This window comes from Ambystoma mexicanum, chromosome 1p (assembly GCF_040938575.1).
Source record: "Ambystoma mexicanum isolate Mex_15411 chromosome 1p, UKY_AmexF1_1, whole genome shotgun sequence".
NCBI classification, from domain to species: domain Eukaryota; kingdom Metazoa; phylum Chordata; class Amphibia; order Caudata; family Ambystomatidae; genus Ambystoma; species Ambystoma mexicanum.
The window spans coordinates 410,345,737-410,369,764 of record NC_090921.1 but is presented as its reverse complement, the minus strand read 5'-3'; the positions used below and the strand labels follow the sequence as shown (position 1 = coordinate 410,369,764).

The window sequence follows — 24,028 nt, the reverse complement described above, 5'->3', positions numbered from 1 at the left end:
GCACCGCATTTGAACCCTGTGTGCCCCCTAGTTAACAACTTACCAGCTACTTTACAGCTGCAGCTTCGTTCCTCATTCAATTCAGCTGTCGCCTCGAGCTCTGCAGCTTCTGCTGGGCCGGCAACATCGCCTGCAAAGGAAAAAAGCAAAAGAGCAAACATCAAAAGTGGAACGGAGAGCAATACAAGACATCAAACTTTACAATACAACAAAAACAGATGAGGAAAGACAAAGGCAAACAGGAACACTTACCTGAAGTATAGTGGCTTAGTCGCAGCAGGACTGGGCTACCACGTGCAAGGGACCAGTGAAGGAACTTTGCCCAGATCATACAAGCGCCCCTGCCAGAAGCAGCAGGACGGAGTGCTTGCCAAAACTAAACAGGTGAGCTTTCCAGGGACAGCGCATCCCAGGGTACCACGGTTTGGGAGAAGGGGTCTGGAACGGGATCAGGCGCACAAGCTGGTATACTCACGCCCCCTATTCTCTACGCAGGAGCAATCCCGAGCAGCATCACCTATTACCACCAGTCACCACATAAATGCAGAGGGCGAAGTCTGACCCGAGCGACCTTACCCCCGGGAGGGCTGCAACCGTGCCCAAACGCCTCTACAGAGACCAGGTGAGCGTAACACCAGGCTTATCTCAAGAGAGGTCAATGTGAGCTGTAGGGGAGTTACACAGAGATTCACAGTGACAAGTATTCAATTAAACACTTACACAAGGTTTCTTGCATAAACAATTATTAATTCATAAGTCAGTTAGAGTAAGCCTTCTTCAGAAGGGAGCAATATAACAGTAACACTCAAATATACTTCAGAAAATACACACACTACCACAAATATTCTTAAGCAGGCAAATACTTTCAGATCCTCCAATAAGAGTCATTCAGTGGAACAGGCTAAGCTAAAGTCAATGGGAAAAAGTCTATATGAGCTGAAGCACTTCTTTGCAGGTAAGTAAGAAACGTCTTTGCACAATGTTTAAGAAGTCTTTGAAGAAAAAGAAGAATCAATGTAGGGCCACAAGCAGTTAGACTTGTGAGTAGTAGACGATGGAAGCAACTCTTCAGCAAGAGGATATTTCTCTCAGACTTTTACAGTACCTTTGCATTGAGGAAAATGTGCAGCAGAGGACTTCTGTTCCTGAGCAGCTCTGCAGATCTCACTGTTCCTGGGCCTCAGTTGTGGGGACAAGAGGGAGGACTTCTGGGGACTCCTGCGCTGCAATGGGATGGTCACCGCTCACAACCGGCAACCTTCAAACAAGTGGCTGTTCGGTGTTTCAGCTCCTCACGTCTATCGCAAATAGCAACACCACGATCCCTGGCTGTTGAGATGGCCTTTCCTTGCTTCTGGGCTCCCGCACTCTGATAAGGGGACTCAGGCTTGGTCAGTCCTACTTCCTAGGAGTCCGGAGGATCTTCCTGGAGCTCTTGGCCAGCTTAAAAGCAACGCACACAATCTGGTGTTCCTATCCCTGGTGTTTCGGTTTCCAGCAGCAACACTGTGGAAAGTCAACCAGCTCTGAGAGAATGTCCAGGTGGCTTACTTTGAAGTTGATTGGTCCCACCAACTCAAGGTGAGAAGTCGTCCTTGCAGGGGCTTCTCTGTCAATACAAATTTGGAGTTTCAGCACAGCAGCAGGGCTTCACCGGGCAAACCAACGGTCCAGGAGTTGCAGCAGGTGTCCTCTTCAAGTTCTCCTTTGGTTCCTTCGTCCAGTGGTCGACTCTGCCTTCCAAGCCAAAAGCCTCGCCTTTTATTCAGTTCTCTCCCATTCATTCGAGCCCAGCTGTCAGTCACCCAGCAGGGTGGCTGTCCTTGCCGAACAGTCAGTCACTACAGAGTGCATTTGGGTCTCCTAGGAGACTAAGCACAAGGAGTTCCGGCCACCTCCCTCACTTCCTGACCACCCCAGACCCCCTGGAGCCAGAGGCGGGCTTCACTTGTGAATCCCGCCAAAGGCAAAGCGTACAAAATGGACCAAACCTGGTTTGGCGCGCAGAGTAAATTTCAAGAAGGACCTTTCCACAAAGAAATGGCGAAAAAAGAAGACCCGGGCCATTTTGACAAAAATGGCACCTTTGGGCGCTTTACTGCAGCTGCAAACGCTGCCCGCGGTAAATGTACACCACGGTAGTTAAAAGTAAACCACTGCCACCAGCCATTCAGTGAGGAAAGGGTAACATTAAAAATGTTACATGAGAAGCTAGACAGAGGGGATACTAGGTAACCCCTCCAGCACCCTATTGTAAGATAGTGTGTGCTGTGTCTAGAAAGTTACAAATGTAAGTAAAGTCAATTTCGCTTTACTGCTCTGGGAAACAGTAGTTTATCCAAGAGAAGGTATTTAAACGTTGGGACATCTGAAAAAGTTCCCTGTGCCTCTGCACTGAAGGTGCTGTGTGACACAATGTAAAAGATGATGCCTAAGGACTTTGTCAGGCTCCAAAACCAAAAGAAACACAAAGGTCAGGAATCATATGAGAGAGTGGGGAAAAAAAGGGTCTCACTCTCTCCAGGTAAAAAATCAAGTCCTCAAAATCTAGCAAAGCTGCTGGGGGTCTCTAAGGTGGAGGGAATTAGCACATTTCTGAGAATTCTCCCAAACAAGGGGCATCAAAGATTTTTTATTTTTCGACGACTTGGACTTAAGATGAGTGTCTGGGACATGTTTTTTTAATAAGCTCCCTCATTTTGGAGCTATTAGAAAGGGCTGAATCGTCTTTCGATGCACGTTCTCCAGTACCAGAGAGTTTGTCAGATTTATTTGCGGTGTCAGGAACAGACTTCAACGTCTGTTTTGGGGGCCTGCCATTTGGTGAACGCGATGGCCCAGAGGACAGGGATTTTGAGGTCATTCCCCTCAACATTGTGTTTGCCTCAACGATAAACAAGCAGTCGACTGTCAGCTGTGGGGTGTGTGCTTTGTGTGGCGTGCAGTATGGGTGCTTGAGCTGCCGGGTGTTGTCTGCGTAGCAGAACTGGCAGGCTGTCTGATGGAGTCGGGGGCTCTCACGTGGAAAACAGTCTGGTCCCTATCGCCCTTGGCTTCACTTAGGATGCCAACATTGATTGACACTTCCTCAACATCCATAGTGTTATCAGCCTGCATGGCATGATGGGCCCAGTGCTTTGTCTTATGGTCCTTTAGTGTCTTGGGCTGAAACAATTTGCAAAACTTGCAATTTATTTCGGGGTGGTCCCTGGGGAGACAGAGGTTCCACACCTTGTGCGAGTCCTTCCAGGGAATCTTCCTGTTACAGGAAGGGAAACATTTAAAAAGGTGCGTTTTTCATAAAACGGACAGGTGGCAGCCTGGCGATGGAAAAGGAAGAATAGGGAAATATGCATTCTCTAAGAAAAGAAAGTTATGACCTCCCCCCACTCTCCCTACTGTTAAGGGCCAAGGCCCTTTGAGTCTTAAGTAGGCTGCAGTCAAAGTTTGTCGAGACAGTACAAGTAGTCATCGTCGAAGATGAATCCGTCCTTGAAAGCCGTCGAAGATCTTACGGTGTTACAGCCGTCAAAAGGAAAGAAAGAAACCTAATTTTAAACTTGTATAATTAAAAGCGTTAGCCAGAAAGAAGTGTTATTGTGTACATAGCTTAATCGACCCAAGAGACACATTTTGCAAGGCTGTCAGGACAACTACATACCTGTATTAGGGATCATCAGTGCAGTATAGTCCCGACAGCCTTGCGGTTGGAGTGTTTGGCCATGTTTACACAACACCAAGAAAATTCTAATTTTCTTGGTGATATATATATCTTTTTCTATATTTTTTTCCAACTCCATCACTCCACTCTTTCAAAACTTCTATTTCTCTTACTCGATTTCAATTTTTCTCCATCTCCCCGTTTGCATAGATTTATATCCAACTATCAGTCATTATAAATGTACATGTTCATTTAAGTAAAGAGTTTTCAATTTGAAAATCACATCGGAAAAATGCTTTTTAAATATGGCACAATCTATAGAAGCATCCTTTCTTTACTTCCTATTTGAATAACTGAGACACAATCAACCACGCCTGCATAGCTGTGTCTGCATTTCTTGCAGCAGTCAAATGAGAAATATTTTATCAAAAAGTAAAAAAATTATGAACTTCATGAACAACGTTAAATAAAATGTACTGTGTGCCATGTGATAAGTAGAGTCTCTAGTTGACCTTCTGTGTTACAACTAAAGTCTATAATTTTCTGATGGTGCAAGGTTAAATTTGGAGAGCACGCTTGAAACATTTTAATCAGTGAATAAAAGTGTGAACAACGATTTCAAGCCACTTTCTTGAGGGCAAACGCATAAGGAATCTAAGCAACAAACATGTCGTTTTAATATAATTGTGAATACGAGGTAGAATGGAAACAATGAATAATTATTGAATTGTGGGGAATTATTGGTGACCAAAAGTAACTTACTTTTATCAAAATATCAACCCTCTGTTGAAAACAAAGCAGCACGTATACAACACACAGTGCAATTACTGTTTGTTTCTCTCCATAGCATTGAACGAAATATCTTAATATATACAGGACACCTCCCAACCCATTGACGCCCTAGAAAAAAAGTTCAGGTAGGGTGTCCATAAGCACAATAAATAATGTATACTTTGAGTATAGGAAATTATGTTACATTTATTGCTAATGGCAATTACTACATAACGTTGTATTGATCCATACGCATGTATCCCTCATGTGCGTCTACCATGGAAACTATGTTCCGTTTGACGGAATACATACCAAACACTACAATGGAATGTTATCTTCGATTTGAGTTTCATTTCTGTTTAGTTTTTAAGAGTATACACGCACTGGCTCCACCCCATCTCTGCTCCTTGATTTGGCTATACCATCCAGCCCGCAAGCTTCATTCTTCTCAGTTCCTCCTTTCTGTACATCCTTCCCCCTGCGTTTCTTCCTGTTTTTGTCCTTTCCAAGTGTTAGGGAGATTTATAATGTGTATGCTTCATCCCCTCTCCTAGTGAAACCCCCAACACTTTTTGCTGGACCTTCTGGACCTTTCTCATTCAATCCTGTATGAATTGAGCCTTTTTCCACTCATTCATTCTTGTGGGCTCTGTCTTTTGGAACTCTATTCTTTGTATTCTACCTGTACTATGGAGCCTATCTGCCCCATAGCTCTTAAAGGCTTCTTTGTTTTTACTACTGCAGCACACTGCTCCTTATGGGCAGTGTTGCTTGGGACCCTTCCAGTACTCCTTTAAGAGTCTTTTTCTATATCCTCGAGTACAGTTCTTAAGCATACTTAATACCTCTCCCACAAGTCTATAGTCTGAGAGATTGCCGCACACCACCTTCAGTGGAGTGCCCAGAAGGATACCTTGTACCCCCCCCCTTCTCTCTACTCCTGTGACATTTTAGTCACATAGACAATTTCCTAGTTATGGCGGGTGGCAGTAGACGCGTTCCACCAACTATTATGTAATCTGTATACCGCAAGCTATGCCTATAGTCTCAGTAGTGCACAATAGGGGCACCCAGGTATCAAATAGCGTGGTTGTACTTTGTTAGCCCTTCTTCTACCATTCTGGGGGTGATCAATGTGTTTATTTTTCCTTGGGTATCCCTGCCTGGGCTCTAGAGTGTCTGGGCAGGCAGAAAGTGAGGGATGAGTCTTCCACCCCCTGTCGTTTGTCTGCCAGTATGCATGGATATGACCAGCTACCACAGTGGGTCTGGCTCCAAACGCCCCTTTCTATAAAATGCTGAGGGAGATTGCAGAGGAGTGTGTGCTGGAACTGTATGAAAGGTGAGGCTTCTGGATTGAAAAGCAAGTCGACCACTGAAGTAACCCGGAGAAGATGACCAGAGATGCCTGCAGACCCTTAACACCATGAAGCGGCCACTGCCGACCTGAACCCCGTCTTCTGTGCGACAGAGGAGCTCTGAAGAGGACGACTCCTTCCCTTTGGCTGGTGGGAACAACAAGTCCCAAGACTAACATTAAATTGAGCCATCTCCTGAGGTCTTCGGGGTTTCAATAGCTGCAGAACCCCAGTACCAGACATGGAAAGGCTGAATCCGTCCAAATCTTTGCTGAACCCATAAGGACACTCAAGAGATCCGATCCAACTCACCCAGACCTCATCATCAGAGTGTGGGACTGCAGGAAGCGAAGAAGATTGACTGGGCTAGCAGTGTCCTTTGTTAGTGCTGCAGAAAACAAACTAAACCGCAGATTGTACCAAGAAGTTGCTGAAATTCGTGCCTCAGGTCCTCCCGGAGAGTGCTGCTGAGAGATCCCGTCCATTGTCCTGCCTTCAGTCATCAGACCAAAAAAATCGGAGATCGGTTCTGCAACATCGCAGAGCATCCAGCACGAAAATGTTATTCTAACCTAAGGTACTGTGGGGGGGAAAAGGTATTGCTTACCTGATTCCAAGAAGTTGCTCCAGAGCATTGGAGTGCACCTAGTGGTGTCCATGGTCACCCGCTCTTACCAACGACTCAAGCTGCTGCTTGTGTCCATTCATTGAGTCCTTTGACAGGTCTCCCTTGTTAGTTAACTTGCTGCTTCTATAACACTAGAGACTGGAAGAAATCCTCTGGAACTTTCATATTCTGCTGCTTCTCCGAACTGCCTTTAGCTAGCTTTGCGTTTTTGGACTTAAAACACTTGATGTGCGAAGAAACCCCCTCTAGTACCGGGCTAAAGTTACACTAACTAACCATTTCCCTCCTTTAAAGTGACTTTACTCTGTGTTTGCAGAGAACATGTACTACTTTATAAACTTATAAAAACCGCAGGTGTGCGTAATAACCTTTAATACAATAACATTGTCTTTTCCCTTTCCAACGTTGCTAGAAATGCAACCGTGAACAAACACAAAAGTGAAAGGGTCCTTTGAAGTGTATTCTCAAGTATTTTGAAGTGCTCTAGTGTACATGTCTAAAGTATTTAAAGTGATTCTGGTGTACATGACAATGCATTACTTACCGTAAAAGCCTTTCTGATGGTTGTAATTGCTTAGATTCACATGCTGTGCATAGTCCGACATCCAGTGATCACTGCAGAATATTGCATTTTGTTTTTTTTAGTAGAAAAGGGGATGTCGACAAGGCGTGTCTCTAACACTATCCCTATAGTGATGTGCAGTGTACCCACAACCCCTCACGCGTCGAGGTCCCTCTGTTTGTATTTTTTCTGCCCTGAGGGAGCCTTCTATACGTGAGTGAGTACAGAAAAGAGAGAGATGTAGAAAGATGTCTATGTTACTTCTATCGGAGCGGGGAGGAAGGGTGGGCGCATGTGAATCTAAGCAGATACAACCATCAGAAATGCTATTATGGTAAGTAATGCATTGTCTTCTGATGTTTGTTAATCTGCTTAGAATCACATGCTGTGCATAGACTAGCGAGCAGTACCCGGAGTTGGAGGTGGGTTGCGAGAAGGAACAGTAGAGAAAAGATGTCTTAATACTGCTTGTCCCACCTGGGAATCAGATCTAGAGTGAGCATCTAGACAGTAGTGTTTTGTAAAGGTGTGTACAGAACTCCAGGTTGCCGCTTTGCAAATGGACTCAAGGGGAACGTTTGCAATGAATGCTATGGATGCCCCAGTGCCTAGAGTAGTGTGTGCTCTTGGCTTGAAGGGTAGTTCTCTCTTAGCAAGAGAGAAACAGAGTGATGCATTTAACAATCCATCTAGATATAGTGGACTTTGAGACTGCATCTCCTCCTCTTCCTGCTGCCACCGAGACAAATAACTGATTAGTCTTTCTCAGTGGCCTAGTTCTTTCCATATAAAACATGACAGCTCTGCGCACATCGAGTGTATGCAGGCTCTTTTCTCCCAAATTGGAAGGGTTTTGAAAGAACATTGGTAGTTCTATTGACTGGTTGACATGGAATTTCGATATGAATTTCGGTGCAAACCTTGGGTGTGTGCGTAGAACCACCTTATCTTTGGGAACTGTTACAAAGGGGTCTAGAATAGAAAGAGCCTGTAGTTCACTTACTCTCCTAATGGAGGTGATAGCTATTAGGAAAGCAGTCTTAAGAGTGAGGTCCTTAAGAGTTGCCTTGTGCATGGGTTCAAAGGGTGAGCCCATGAGCCTGGTAAGTACCACATTAAGGTCCCAGCTGGGAGCTGGGTTTGCTATCGGAGGGTGTATTCTCTTTACCCCCTCCATGAAAGCTTTGATAACTGGGACTTTCCACCATGACACCTTAAGTTGAGAGGTGGTGTATGCAGAAAGTGCCGCTAGATGGACTTTAATAATAGAATTGAACACTAGACCTGAGTCCAGTAAATGGGTCAGGTAAAGGACAATTTGTGTGGGAGAGCAGTGGACTGGGTTGATGCTCTTACCTCTACACCAGATGACAAATCTCTTCCACTTGCTAGAATAGCAGTGGCGAGTGTTGGGTTTTCTAGATTCTCTGAGAATGTCCATGCATCTCGGAGGGAGTTGTAAATGGCCAAATTCTATGACCTCAGGAGCCAGGCTGCTAAATTCATGTTCTGTGGGCATGGGTGTAGTGCCTTGCCCTTGTCCTGTGACAGCAAGTTGTATGGGCAGGGCATTTTCACTGATGGGGACAGGGACATCTCCATCAGGTGCGCAAACCATGTTTGGCGGGCCCACATCCGGGCTATCAGTATCATGGTGACTGGTTCCTGGTGCATCTTGTGCACTATCTTGCTCAGCAGAGGAGTCGGGGGAAAAGTGTAAACAAATTTCCCTGACCATGGTATCCAGAGACCGTTCCCCTTGGAGCGGTTCTGTGGGTATCTGGAGGCATAATCTAGGCATTGTGAGTTCTCCAGAGTTGCGAACAGGTCTATTTCTGGGAAGCCCCATTGAGTGAAGACGTCGAAGACAATGTCTTCATGTAACCGCCATTCGTCTGAGGGCAGAGGGAAGTCTCTGCTGAGTTCGTCTGCTAGCAGATTGAGTTCCCCTGGTACATGTTGTGACAATAGGAACATGTTGTGTCTGAGAGCCCACTTCCAGATGTTCTGGACAGCTTGGACAGTCCTGGAGAGTGAGTGCCCCCTTGCTTGTTGAGGTAGTACATGGCTCTGGTGCTGTCCGTGGGGATCATCACTGTCTTCCCTTGTAGGTGTGTCTGGAAGGCTTTTAGTGCCTTGAACACTGCAAGTAGCTCTAATAAGTTTATGTGCTTGGAAGCTACGCTCAGAGTCCAAACTCTGTGAGCAGTCTGATGGGATAGGTGAGCCCCCCATCCTGTGAGGGATGCGTCTGTGGTTAGAGTGGCTTCCACTGCGGGGGTGGCGAATGGTTTCCCTATTACCAGGTTTTCCTTCGACCACCACCGTAGCGAGAGAACCAAGGCCTGCGAGACCACCACTAGATCGTCCCATTGTCCGCTGGCCTGACACCACTGACTGTTGAGCCACTCTTGCATTGGGCGCATGCGCAGGCGCGCGTGAGGTACCATATAAATACATGACGCCATCATTCCTAGCAAGCGCATTGCTTTGCGTACCGTCACCTCTCGACCGGCCACATATTGAGGGATCTGAAACAGCATATTTTGGACCCTCTCGTTGGAGGGGAAGACAAGGCCGTCCTTTGTTCGATTAGAGCCCCTAGGAATTGTTTTATTTGGCTGGGGTCTAAGCTGGACTTCTTCTCGTTGATGGAGAAGCCCAGTTGGAACAAAAGGTCTACTGTCCTCTGGCTGTTTGAGAAGCATGTCTCGTAGGACTCCCCTGTTATGAGCCAATCGTCGAGGTAACGGTATACTGGTATGGACAACCTGCGCAGGTGGGCTGCTGCCACTGCCAGTACCTTTGTGAATACCCTCGGTGCAGACACTATGCCGAAGGGTAGCACTCTGAACTGGTAGTGTTTGCCCTCTATCATGAACCTGAGGTATTTTCTGTGCGCTGGCACCATCAAAATATGAAAGTATGCATCTTTCATGTCTAGTGTTGTCATGTAGTCCCCCTGAGATAGCAGGGGAATTACCTTCTGTAATGTTACCATACGAAATTTTTGTGGTTTTACAAATTTGTTCGCTGGGCGCAGATCTAGTACAGGGCACATGGTTAGGTCCTTTTAGGGTACAAGGAAGACCTCTGAATAAATACCTTCCATTACCTGAGATAGGGGCACGACCTCTATTGCTCCTTTCTGTAGCAGCTGTTCTACTTCTTGCAGGAGGATTACGAGGTGTTCTGGTGACAGGCGTCGTCCCCTTGGAGGTCTGTAGGTGGGGGACCGATTGAACTCTATACAGTACCCGTGGGCTACGTTTGACAATACCCACCGGTCTGATGTTATTCCCTCTCATGCTGATAGGAACAATGTTATCCAGCCCCCAACCGGAGACGCATGGGGGGGGACCCGAAACTTCGGGTCATTTGGCGTTACTTGCCGGGGTGCCTCTGGGGCTGGAGCCCCGGCCTCTGCCCTTGCCACGGCGTTGTCCTCTCTGGTTATACTGGTTACCGGTACCCTGATTAGAGGGCCAGTTGTCCGCAGTGTAATGCTGTTGCTGCTGCTGCTGCTGGCATTGGCCACGAAAAAAGTGCTTGTTCCCAAATCCCCGTCTGTTTGGAGGCTTTGAGATTTGGTCTAAGGTCTTTATGGTGTCGAATTCTTTCTTCGCATTTTCCAGTGCGTCGTCCACTGCCCTTCCAAAGAGATTTGACTCTTCTATTGGCTTATTAATGAGTGACGCCTGCGTTTCTGCCTTGAAACCGAAAATTGCGAAGCCAGACGTGACGGTTCAGCAGAATTCCCTGCACCAAAGAACGGCCAGCAGTTTCTGCCGCATCAAGAGTGTTCTTAATGATGCTCTGGTTGACCAGAGCTCCTTCTGTAACTGTAGCCAATAAGCGAGTTCATAGAGGTTCAGGGGCTTCTTCGATGTCCTGCTTAAGCTTTCCCCATTGAGCATCAGCATAGCTTGCCAACAATGTATTATTATTGGCAATCCTAATTGAAAATGCTGCCGAGGCGGAAATTCTTTTGCCCAAGGCATAAAGCTTTTTTCCTTCTTTATCTGGGGGTGCCTCGCTGGTTGACAGTGGAACCCCAGCCCTCTTCCTTGTGTTAGTCACCACTAAGGAATCCGTGACTGAGTGATCCCTGATATATAATAGGTCTGAATGAGAGGGTGAGAACAATTTCTCGATTCTTGGATTGACCCCTCTTACCAGCGCGGGGGTGGACAGCGATGGGGTGAGTGGTCTCTTAACCGAGGCAAGGATAGTAATAGTTTGACTAGTGGGAGGTTTTTCTTTAATAATCCTTTCGACAAAATCAGTATCTGGGTTGACCTCCCCAGTTTCAACTTCAAAATGCGCTGCTGCCTTCCTCAGTAGCGCATTGAAGGTGGGCTGATCCTCTACTGGAGATGGGTTCCTGACCGTTGTGGTCTGAGGAGAAGAAATGTCTATAATGTCGGGGTCTGTAGACCCTGATGGCGACTGCCAGGGCTGGGAGCCACCTTCACCTGGGTCCTCCTCGTAGCCCTCCTCACCTATGTTAGTGTCATCATGAAAACCTTCTTCCTCTTGTTGGTCTTCATTATTCACAAACTCATCCTCTTCCTGGAAGTGAGAGTCCTCTTCAGTGAGGTCGTAAGAGTTCATGTCTTCCTGTAGGGGGTTAAAGAGCTTCGGGTATTTAGCCCATGGCCCCTCCTGGATTACCTCCCTTGGCCTCTTGGGTGTCCCATTTTCAGGGATGGCCATGAACCTGTCTAGCTTGTCCATACATGTCTGGACCCTCTCTACAGTCCAGTAAGGTAGGCCAGAGCGGTCTGGAAGTGAAAACGGAGTTTCCTCTCCCTGTAGTTGCTTAGTTATATCCCATAGCGTCGAAGATAGAGTCCCTTCGCCTTCTGAGAAACCTTCTCGCTGGCTAGGGTCTTCTGTCGACGGTGGGAGCTGTCCCAGCCTACCCTCTGGCGTCCTCGGCGTTTCTTTGGCCTTGTGAGCGGTTTTCAACGTGTCACCCGCCGTCCGTCTCTGGCCGTCTTTAGAAGGTATATGCGCGAGGCTTTCGGCGATCAGCTTCTCCGTCGAGGGATCGCTAGGCAGTGCTGAGTCTTTAATGGCAACGTACGTACTCTTGCGAGGCACGTCACCTGAGGATTTGGGGTTAGTGCCCTTATTTACAGAAAGCCCAGTCGCCGTCGCTGAAGCGGTGGCGGGGAGGGCTTGCAACCCTTACGGTCGGCGGAAGACGCCGGTGGACCCGACGCCACCGTTGACGCTATGGCTGCCTGCGTCTTCGACGAATGCGTGCCGTGGGGTATGTGCTTATGTGCTTTTCTGTGTTCGTCCTTGTCGCCGGGGTGTTCATCCCCATAAGCGGGGCGTGTCGGGGACAGACGACGAGGAGCAGGAACGCTCCTTCGAGAGGTCTACAACCTCCGCTGCGGAGGCCGTGTAATCACTGTCCTCATCACACTCGGCGGCGGCGGCAGCTGGCGAAGAGTCAGACCTAGATATTGCATAGGCTGCCCACCTTTTGACCCTGCGGTCCTTTAAAGTTTTGAGTTTAAGTAACTTATAGGCCGCACAGCCGTCCTCTTTGTGATCGAGGGGCAAGCAACGGTTACACCGTTTATGCTTGTCCTTTCAGGTAAACTTGCCCTTGCAACGCGGGCAAAACCTAAAGGGCGTCCTCTCCATAGCTGAGGGCATGAAATGTGATTACGACCTCGAAAGAGAGGGAGGGGAAAGAGAAAGGCATTCTCAGAGTGAAACAAAGAAATGATCAACAACCCCACTCTCCCTACTTTGTTAGGCCGGCGAGGCTAGGCCACGTGTTCGGCAGCACCGAAGGATCTCCTCCGCTCGTCCCTCCGTCGAATATCTTGCTCGGCGGAGAACAGCTTGGCAGCTACATCAAGGGAGGGATCTATGTGATAGTTAATAATAATAAACGACCAAGGGTCGAGGAAATGACTTTGCAATGTCTCTCGAGGAGCTCCGCATAAAGGCGACCAATAACTGGGCGGAAAAAAACAATCTGAGGGACCTCGACGCGTGAGGGGTTGTGGGTACACTGCACGTCACTATAAGGATAGTGTTACAGACACGCCTTGTCGATGTCCCCTTTTCGACTACGAAAAACAAAATGCAATACTCTGCAGTGACTACTGGATGTCGGACTATGCACAGCATGTGATTCTAAGCAGATTAACAAACATCAGAAATAATAAATATAATTTTATATAAATTATAAGTGTAAGAGTTTCTTTGATGTGGATGTCCAACTAAGGTTCAGTGTACTTACCTACAGCTCACATATTCCTCTTAAGAAAAGGCTGACTGCTCTGCCACTCTATCAAGGTTCTGGGTTAGTACAGACTGATACAAAAACTTGGAGATCTACAAACCACTGGGGTAGCTTACTAAAGTCTTACTACCAGTAGGACTTTAGGAAAGCTACCCTAACACCAACTTCTTGGCCCTCATCTTTGGAATGCTCTACACCATTTGAGAATCACTCCCGGCACGTTTTTAATCCATTTACAAATGATCTACTTCAGTCTGTATCTTATTAAAACTTCCTTTCTCTTGAAGTCCTGCATTGTGCGCCGAGTTTCTGCTCATTTTATTTCTTTGCATCTCTGTTGTACTGACTACTACTAGGTTCAGCGCTTTGGATACAAGCGCTATATATGCTTTGTAAATAAATCCAATGGAATGATCGTTACTGTTAATTATTTAATCTCTAATCAAGCGTTTAACAGCAGAAAACTGTCTCTAAGCGCGGGACCGCAGTTCGAACCTGTGTTCTACGTGGTCTTGCTTCCAAGACAAACAAGTTGCCCCGGAGATATTCTTCCATCCCAGAATCTGGGATAACCGTGCAGGACCAGTTTGCTCCTTGGCTGTACCCATCATCTGAAGCAACATGGCGATTGTACCATTTTAAACTGAAGTCAAGAATAGAGATTTTTGTAAGATTTTACCCAAACCTTTCCCAACTAACTGGTATGCCATGTGCTTCGTGAGAATAGGCTCTTCGTTCGAATGTGAACACTGAAGTTTATGAAGAACAAGGAACAAGTTACGTAACTGTTGTTCTCCAGCATGGGTCTGGCATGGATTCACATGCTCATGAATATTCCCCGTCAGGCTGGGAATCCTCGGTAAAGAAAAAAATCAGTTTTGTTTCTGATCTGTCTTTCTTAGTAGTAACCAATCACTGGTCTCTGGGTCATACTGCCACCAATCAATGACTGCCCTCTCCCTAAACCCCGCCCCTGGCAGCTATCCTCAGATTTGGTAGCACGTAAAGTGGCAGTATGACCAAGTGAACAGCCGCAGAGGGGTAGGAGGGAGGGTTCGCATGTGAATCCATGCCAGACCCATGCTGGATAACAACAATTACAGGTAAGTAACTTGTTCATTCTCCAGCATGGGGTCTGGCATGGATTCACATGCTTATGAATATAAGAATACATAGCAGTGCACACATGCACAAAGACGGGAGGTGGCAAAGGCTCAACATTAAGCATTACTCAACATTAAGCAACTCTTACCTCCTAACCAGGCCCACCTTCAGGCGAACAGGTTGCGCAGCACTGCTTGGTCGACTCCAGACTCCTCCCTGGAATCCCGGTCGACGCAGTAGAATCTCGTGAAGGTGTGCGTCGACCTCCACATAAAAGCCCTGCTGATGTCCAGCAGGGGTATACCAGACAAGAACGCTGTGGTAGCAGCGATCGCTCTGGTCGAATGGGATCTCGGACAGCCGGGCAACGGTCTGTTTGCCAACCGGTGACAGTGCATGATGCAGCCGGAGAGCCATCTGGAAATGGAAGCCTTCGAGAGAGCCTTCCCTTGGTTCACAGGTCCAAAGTTCACAAACAGCTGTGATGTCTTCCGAAAACTCTTCGTTCGGTGCACGTACAACTTTGGCGCTCTAGCTACATCCAGCGAGTGCAAAGTCCTCTCGGCCGGCGGCGAAGGGAAGAAAACTGGTAACACCAAGGGCTCGTTGAGATGGAAGTCCAACGGCACCTTGGGCATGAAGAAGGGGTGAGTCCTCAGCACAACCCTTGTCTCGTGAAAAGCCAAGTATGGATGCTTGCCGGATAAGACCTGAATCACTCCCACGCGTCGTGCAGGTTTGATGGCCACAAGGAACACTGTCTTCCACGACAGGAACTTCAACAGAGTCGAATGCAAAGGCTCGAATGGCGGGCCCATGAGCCTGGCCAGCACCAAGTTGAGCTCCCACGCCAGGGCAGGAGCCTTCACCGGCGGGAACGATCGGAACAGTCCTTTCATAAACTCCTTCACCAGGCGATGAGACCACAGGGATGACCGTCCTGCAGTTCTGGTGTATCGGGAAATCGCTGCCAGATGTATCTTGATGGAAGCATGAGCTAGTCCAGCTTTGGCCAGCGACAGTAAGTACGGTAGCACTTGAGGGGCCGTAATCCGTAGAGGGTTAATCTTCTGTGCACGGCACCAGACACAGAACCTTTTCCATTTATGTCTGTAGCACTTGAGAGTTGAGGACGCCCTGGCCTTTGCAAGAACCTCTCTGCAGTCCGCCGGGATATCGTACCCTCCAAACTCTAGTGCTGCAGGAGCCAGGCCTGCAAGTTCAGGGACTCTGGGTCCTGATGAAGGATGGCACCTCCTTCTCTGGAGAGAAGATCTGAGTCAGTCGACAGTTTGACTGGTGGGGACGCTGACAAGTCCAGAAGGTCCGGGAATCGGATCTGCCTCGGCCACGCCGGTGCGACGAGGATCATCCTGCACCGGGACCGCTTGAGCTGGTGGACGAGTCGCAGTAGCAACGGCAACAGAGGGAAAGCATACAGGAACAGGCCGTCCCAGGGGACCGAGAAAGCATCGCCCATGCTCCTTGGCTGGGGAAACCTGTTGGAGAATCTCTGGCACCTGGAGTTCGTCTAGTCGCCAACATGTCGATCTGGGGTTTGCCACATCGTTGAAAAAGTCGATCCACTTGATCCTGCCGCAGTTACCACTCGTGGCATGAGCGCAGCTCCCTGCTGAGCGAGTCGGCGATTGTGGTGGTGTTGTCGGTGAAGATCCTCACCACCTTGCCCTTGAGGGATGGGAGAAACGACCTGAGGGCCCAGAACACCGCTCGGAGCTCCAGTATGTTGATGTGGAGAGCCCTCTCCTCCGGGAGCCAGAGGCCTCTCGCGTGAAGATCTCCAGTGTGCGCTCCCCACCCCTCCAGGGAGGCATCCGTCGCCACCATCACCTGGTGTGCTGGGGTCTGAAAGTCTGTGCCCGCCGCGAGATGCGCGCAGGTGCCCCACCACCGAATCGCTTGGAGGAATACCTCGTTGAGTGAGATCTTGTCCTCTAAGTTGCCCGTCGCTTGCGTCCAACGGGCGTCGAGAAATTCCTGCAGAGGGCGCATCCGAAGCCTGCACAGGCGCACCAGGTAGATGAATGAGGACAACATCCCCAGAAGGGACTTGATGGACCTCACCCTGGCCACGTCTGTGGCCAGCAGACACTGCACCTTGCCCAGGATGGCCTTCGTCCTTTCCTCCGATGGCGAGGCCAATCGCGCTACTGTATCGAGCCTGGCTCCCAGAAACAGTGCGACCTGCGACGGAGCCAGGTGGGATTTGGGGAAGTTGATGGAGAATCCCAGGTCTGTGAACAGCCGGACGGTCTTCGCTGCGTGTTCGACGGCGAGCTCCCTTGTTCTTGCTCGGATGAGCCAATCGTCCAGGTAGGGGTAGACGTGGATACCCTGCAGGCGCGCCGCCACTGGCGCTAGGCACTTGGTGAACACCCTGGGCACCGACTTCAATCCGAATGGGAGGGCCTTGAACTGGTAGTGCCGTCCCTGGACCACGAACCTGAGAAACTTTCGGTGTCCTTTTAGTATGGGGATGCGAAAGTACGCAACCTCCACGTCAAACGACGATAGGAAGCCGCCTTCCTCCAGCTGGCCCAGAACGTGCTGGAGGGTGACCATCCGGAACTTCTGTGCCTTGATGTATCCGTTTAGTCGACACAGGTCAAGGATGGGGCGCCATCATCCTGTCTTCTTTCCGATGAGGAAGTATCTTGAGTATACTCCGGAGCCCCGGAGCCTCTTTGGGACGAGCTTGATGGCTCCTTTCTTGAGCATCGTCCTTACCTCCAACAGCAGTTGAGGGACGTGGTTTTCCTTCCTGGCCACAGGAGGAATTCGGGGGCACTTCTTTAGAAATTCCAGAGTGTGCCAGTGGGCCAGGGCATCCAGCACCCAACGGTTGGTGGAGATGGACTCCCACATGCTGATGAACTTCGTCAGCCAGCCTCCCACCGGGGTGCTTCGGTGGGGGCCCGACGCAACAGCTGGTTCAGTCCTGCTTGGAAGCGGCCTTGCCGCCTTGGCCACCCTGGCGACGACGGCGAGATCCACCTGACTTGCCTCGTCCCCTGTAAGCTTCTTGTGACGAGGAGCGGGCCGCCTGACGGTACGTCGAGGAGCCGCCGCCGAATCCTTTGGAGGCACCTTGCTTGCCTCCTGAGTTCCGAAAGGGCGGCCGCCGTTGCTGCAGAACTCCCAAGGGCCGAGCCGTCTCTCTGTCGGTCTTGATGGCCTGCAGTGACTCATCCACTCTCTTTCCAAACAGATTGTTCCTGTCAAAGGGCATGTCCAAAACCTTGGCTTGCACGTCTTGGCAGAAATCCATCGCCTTGAGCCACCCCCGCCGTCTAAGGCAAACGCTGGTGCCCAACTGGTGGAAACCGGTATCGGCAATGACCGTGGCTACCGTTATGGCGTGGGCTGACGCCACCCCACCTTCCTATAGGATCGCCAGAGCCTCTGCCCTCTCCTCGTCCGGTAGGAAGTCCAACAGGGGGGCGATCTTGTACCACAATACCCTGTTGTAGTGGGCCACGATCGCTAGGGCGTTGGCAGCCTTAATCGTCGTTGCCGCCGACGAAATGACTCGCCGTCCCATGGTGTCCAGTTTCTTTGCCTCGCCGTCCGGTGGGGAAGTTGTAGATGAAGCCGATGCCCCCCCCCTCGCTTTGTTCTTGGCCGCTGCCGAGACGACCAAATCCGGGGTTGGTTGTGCTCTAAGGCACAAAGGGGCGCCGTCGGGGACCCGTTACTTCTTCTCGTACCGGTCCCCATTGGAAGGCGTCGTGGACGTGTTCTTCAAGAGTGCAAGTCCCTCGTCCCAGATGTCATCCAGCAACGGCACCGCGAGGACCGTCTTCCTCTTGGCCTCGCGCCGTTGGTAGAGGAAGCCTTCCTTCCTTTCTTCGGGGCAGAGCTGGAAAAGCTTGGACGCCCTGGCAATCATGGCGTGGAAGGAGCCAATTTCGTCGGGTGGGGATGCCCGAAGAATCGGCAACGGGAGGTCAGTCCCGTCGTCACTGCCGTCGTCATCCGTCCCCGTCGTGGCCATATCTGTTCCCGTGTCATCCCTCTGGACCGGGGAAGGAGACAAAGGCTGAAAGGGCCTTGAGGGCTGAAAGGGCGGGGCTGGATGAATCCTCCTCCTTGTTTGGAGGGCTCCCCGACGGACCCGGTTCAGTTGGGTCATCCGTCGGGGGTAGGGGCAATCTCATCCTTATCTCCGTGCATAAGGCTTGGATTGCCGTCAAAATGGGCGCCAAGTTATCCTGTGGCTCGAGCTGCGACGGGCGCGACGGTTGCTCCTCCTCCACAGGGGCCGCGTCGTCGCCACCCTCGCTCTCGTCGTCCCCCTCGTCGGGAACCCTCCAGTGGGACCGGGCCTCTTCCAAATTCTTGTAGAGTCCCTCTTCGACTTCGACCAGCTCCTCCTCGGAGGCTGTTTCCGTGTCCCTAACGGCCACCCCCCCCCCTCTTTTCCCACAGGGGTCTTCACGGGGGTCTTCTTGATGGGCTTAAAAGAGGATTCCCTCCGCGGAGGCAGGGAAACTCTGGGCCCCGAGGTCGCCTCCACTGGGGTAGCCTCCAGAGGCTTTGCCAGGGTCGCAGCGACTCCCTCAATAGAGGCCTTGGCTGGTTGAATCATGGCCTTCACCACCTTGGGCGTGCTTGAGGCCTTCACCTTAGGGGGAGGGTCACCGCCTTGCTCCCCTTCGGCTGGTTCCTTCAAGATCGACCGAGGCCTCTCCAGAAGCTTAGCCGGGTTCTCTTATTTTCTCTTCCCCGAGCCAGAGCGTTGGCTCGTGGTTGATGGCGTCGGTGAAGGTGTGCCTTGCCTGGCAGCCGAGGAGCCTGACCGTTCGGCTACGCCGGTGCCCGCGGGGTTGCAGTGCTTTGCCTTCTGTTGGGCCCCCGTCGCTGGGGCGCCCTCACAGGACTTAGAAGACTGCGCATACTACTACTTCTCCTCACTTGCTGGGCTCTTGCCTTCCAGCCAGTTGGCGAGACGGGTCTGACGATCCCTCATAGTCCGATCCGGCATGTTCATGCAAAACGCACAGTCCTTCTCCACGTGCTTTTTGTCCTCGTGAAGACAGTAGAGGCACCTCGAGTGCTCGTCCTCCTTGAACACATTCTGTAATCCGCATCCAGGACAGTTCCTAAACAGCTTTGATCGGGGTGTCGAGCTTCCTTTCTCCTGAGTCATGTCCGCGGGGTAGGACTCAAACTTCTGGAATCCTCCAAGAAGCGTAACTCGACAAAAACTTCCCCCTTGTGGGCGTAGAAAATTACGAAACGGGTCCCCGTTTATCGGAAGTAGAAACGGTGGAGCTTGAGACTTGATTGACCGAAAAAAATGAGATGACTCTTTGAAAAAACGCAAAACGCAGTAAAAGATGGAGAGCTATAGCACAAGGACTCCCAACACTTGAACGTGCAGTAAAAATCTGAGGATGGCTGCCAAGGGCGGGGCTTACGGAGAGGGCAGTTATTGGTTTGGGGCAGTATGACCCAGACACCAGTGATTGGTTACTACTAAGACAGACAGATCAGAAATGAAACGGATACTGATTTTTTTCTTTACCAAGGATTCCCAGCCTGACGATCGGGAATATTCATGAGCATGTGAATCCATGCCAGACCCCATGCTGGAGAAGTTACTTTCTTACCTGGTAACGTTCTTTCGATGGGATGGTCCGACGACGTTTTCCATATCTATGGGCCTCATTACGAGTCCGGCGTTAACCGAGGCGGTAAAACCGCCTGGTTAACGCCGGACTCGTATTACCATTCCGCCTCCGTGACTCCCGGAATTACCGGGGCATCACAACCCCGGTTTTCCGGGAATCACGGAGGCGGAATGGTGTAAATCCCCATTCCCATTGAGTCCTATGGGACTCAATGGGAATCGGGATCATGGAAACACCGGCAGCATCTTGTAATGCTGCCGGTGTTTCCTCGTCCGCCTGCAGGCGGGCGGTGTTAAACCCGCCAGGTCAGACCTGGCGGGAACATCACCTCCCGCATGCAGGGGTCGGGATCAGGCGGTCCGGAAACAACGGTGGCGGCGGGTTTACCGCCACCATTATTTCCGGACCGCCACGATCGTAATGAGGCCCTATGACAGGTAATCACCACAGCTGTGCTGCTTCGGAAAATGTTGGCGTCTGCGTCCCGAGTAGATGGCGTCGATATGCTGTCCTCGACGGCCTCCGTCGAGCCGACGTCACCGGATGCTATAAGTAGGACGCACGACACCCGTAGCCTCAGTTGTAGTTTTTTTCCCCAGAGCGTGTGGCCCCAATTTTCTGACAGTATGACCACAGAAAGCCTATCAGTAGCGGGGCAGGTTGGGAGGGAGCGATATGGAATACGTTGTCAGACCATCCGATCGAAAGAATGTTACCAGGTTAGAAAGTAACTTGTTCTTCGACGGGATTGAATCCTCCGATGTATTCCATATCTATGACAGACTCCCAAAGCAGTACCAACGTATGGAGGAGGGAAACGAGTTTAGAATTTAGAATGCGCAATCAAATTGCTGAATAGAGGACCGCCTTGCCAAAGGCCAGATCCTGCCCATGGATAGAATCTAGGGAGTAGTGTCTTACAAAAGTATGGACCGAAGCCCATGTGGCGGCTTCACAGATGTTACGAATGGTAACACCCCTCTGCAGGGCAGTAGAGGCAGCCACACCCCTAGTAAAATCGGCCCGTAAGCCAACCGGAGGGTCCTTACCTGCCAAAGTCTGCTTAGTAACAGCTTGTCCCAAACGCCTTCCAGCGTATCCTATAAAGAGCTACTCGTCCACTCTGACCCGGGACATGCGTGAGATGTAGAAACTTAAAGCTCTCCTAGGATCCAACCTATGGAGCCTCTCCTCGTCCTTACCAGGATGCGGAGGAGGATAGAATGCCAGAAGAATTACCTTCTGAAACAACTTTCGGAAGAAACAAAGGACGGACTGCAAGGACAACCCTGTCCTTATGAAACGCTGAAGGGTGGCTTAACAGAAAGTGCCTGCAACTCACTCACTCTGCGAGCGGAAGTAACCGCAACTAAAAATACAGTTATAAGGGTCAACAGTCTCAAAGGACAAGAATGTAAAGGCTCAAATGGAGCACCCATTAGGAATTTTAGAACCAGGTTCAAATCCCAACCGGGCACCTGGAAAGGTGACGGTGAAAACACATTAGTGAGCCCTTTCAGAAACTGAGAAATTAAAGGAATTTTAAAGTAAGAACACTCTTCAGACGAGCGCTTAAAGATGGACAGCGCCACCAGGTAACCTTTAATGGTACCCACTTGCAGGCCCTTGTGGGCTAAGGAAAGCAAAAAAGACAGAACCACAGGAATGACATGAAAAAGGATCCACATTCTTAACCCTGCACCAGTCGCAGAACTTTCTCCAACGGCAACAGTACAGGGACTTTGTTGCAGGCCGTCTGGCCGACAGCAACACCTCCGTCACGTCTTCAGGGAGGTCCCAATCCTTATACCTCAACCTTTCAGAAGCCAAGCTTGAAGGTTGAGGGATTTGACCTCTGGATGGAGAACCTGACCCACCCCTCCCGTGAGAGAAGATCATCTCGGTAGGGAAGACGGCATGGAGGGCAGATGGACAAGTCGAGAAGGTCCGGGTACCACGTTCTCCGGGCCCATGCCGGAGCAATGAGGATCATCCGGGAACCTAACCTCCGTAAGCTACGCAGCACTTGCGGAATGACGAGGACTGGAGGAAACGCGTACAGCAGTGGGAAGGACCACTCCACCACAAACGCGTCTCCTAAGGCTCCTCTTGGAGGAAATTCCCACAAGCAGAACCTTTCGCACTTCCGGTTCACACTGGTGGCGAAGAGATCCACTTGTGGGGTCCCCCAAAGGTCCAAGATCTCCAAGAGAATCTCCTGAGCCAGAACCAGAGCTGCATCGCCTCTCTGCACATAGGAAGTGACCCTGCCCCCCCCACCCCTTTTTGTTGAGGTAGTGCATGGCCACTTTGTTGTCCATCAGAATCAGGACTTTCCTCCCTTGCACAATCGGCAGAAACGCCTTCAGGGCAAGCCTAACGGCCCTCAGCTCCAACAGATTGATATGGAGTCTGGACTCCGACGGAGACCGACGACCGCTGACTCAACTCGTTGGCATGAGCTCCCCATCCCGTGAGGGATGCGTCCGTCACGATGATCACCACTGGTCAGGGTAGCCAAAACGGAGCCCCCTTCATCAGATTGCCTTCGACGGCCCACCACAGGAGATCCTGGGCGACCGAGGGCGGCACCTGAACGAGGTCTGACATCCTGCCGGAGGATTGTGACCACTGCATCTTGAGAGCCCACTGCAGAGATCTCATCTGCAGCCTGGCCTCTGGCACCAGAAGAATGCAGGATGCCATGAGGCCGAGCAACCTCAATAACTCTAACGCCGGGACACTCTGGGCATGTTGAAACTTGTGCACCATCTGCAGAATGTGATGAGCTCTCACCTGGGAGGCAAACACTGCCCCAAGGATGTGTCGAGCACTGCTCCGATGTCTGGAGCCACTGAGTTGGCGTCAAGTGGGACTTCTTTAAGTTGAGGGAGAAGCCCAGCCTGTGAAGGGAGTGGCAGGTGACTGACAGATGATCCAGGACTTGCTTGGGAGAGCGTGCCCTGATCAACCAATCGTCCAGGTAGGGGTAGACGTGAATCCACCCTTTCCTGAGATACGCTGCCACAACCACCATTAGCTTGGTGAAGACCCTCGGGGCGGAGGTCAATCCGAACGGCAGGACCCAAAATTGAAAGTGTTGAGTCGCCAACCGCGAACCTCAGGTACTTCTTGTGCTTGGGATGAACCAGCACATGAAAGTAAGCGTCCTTGAGGTCGAGAAACACCAACCAGTCCTGAAGTTGAAGGGCTTCGAGGACTTGAGAGAGAGTAACCATCTTGAACTTCCTGAGGAGCTTGTTCAAACCACGCATATCCATGATGGGTCTCAATCCCCAGTCTTTCTTCTAAATCAAAAAATGAGAATACAATCCCTTGTTCCTCTTTGCTACAGGCACCAGTTCTATGGTGCCTTTCTCCAGCAGGGATTTGATTTCCTGCGCAAGGAGTGGATCCGGACACTTCAAAGAGATTCCCTGGTGGATTGTCGTGAGGCCTCTGCCGGAAAGGAAGACAGTAGCCGTGGGCTATGATCTCCAGAGCCCACGCATCTGAAGTAATGGCATGCCATTCTACAAGATGCTGCGCCAGCCTTCCCCCAACCGGCGTACCATGGGACATGGCCTCATGACTGAGCTGAAGTGGCTGCGGTAGTGCCTGAGGGCAAAGAGGCAACTGCTCGAGCGGCCTTGGCACCTCGAGTACCTTGTTTTCCACCTCCGGTACTCCTATGTTGGCCCCTTTGACTTGCAGCTCCCATCGCTCTACCAAAGGTTGAGTAATAACTAAAGGAACCTCCCCTCCATTGCTGTCCCCTAGGACGAAAAGGCGGAGGTTGACAAACTGCAGCGCTCAAAGACTTCGCTGCAGCTTTGGAGGTCTGCAACTTCTCAAGACTCTCGTCAGCCTTGCTGTCAAAAAGATTGTCACCATCAAAGGGCATGTTGAGAAGTCGGGCTTGTACATCCGGAGCAAACCCCGACTTCTGCAACCACGCAAATCTGTGCATTACGGTGCTCGCCGCAATGGACCGGCTGACGCAGTCTGCCACATCCAGA

The 24,028-nt window shown here is 50.4% G+C and overlaps 1 protein-coding gene across 2 annotated transcripts in view; it reads right to left on the bottom strand.

Annotated features, from left to right (window-relative positions):
- Positions 1-24,028, bottom strand: part of SIN3B (SIN3 transcription regulator family member B) — a 1,409,802-nt gene that overhangs the window by 504,326 nt on the left and 881,448 nt on the right. The window lies entirely within an intron of this gene.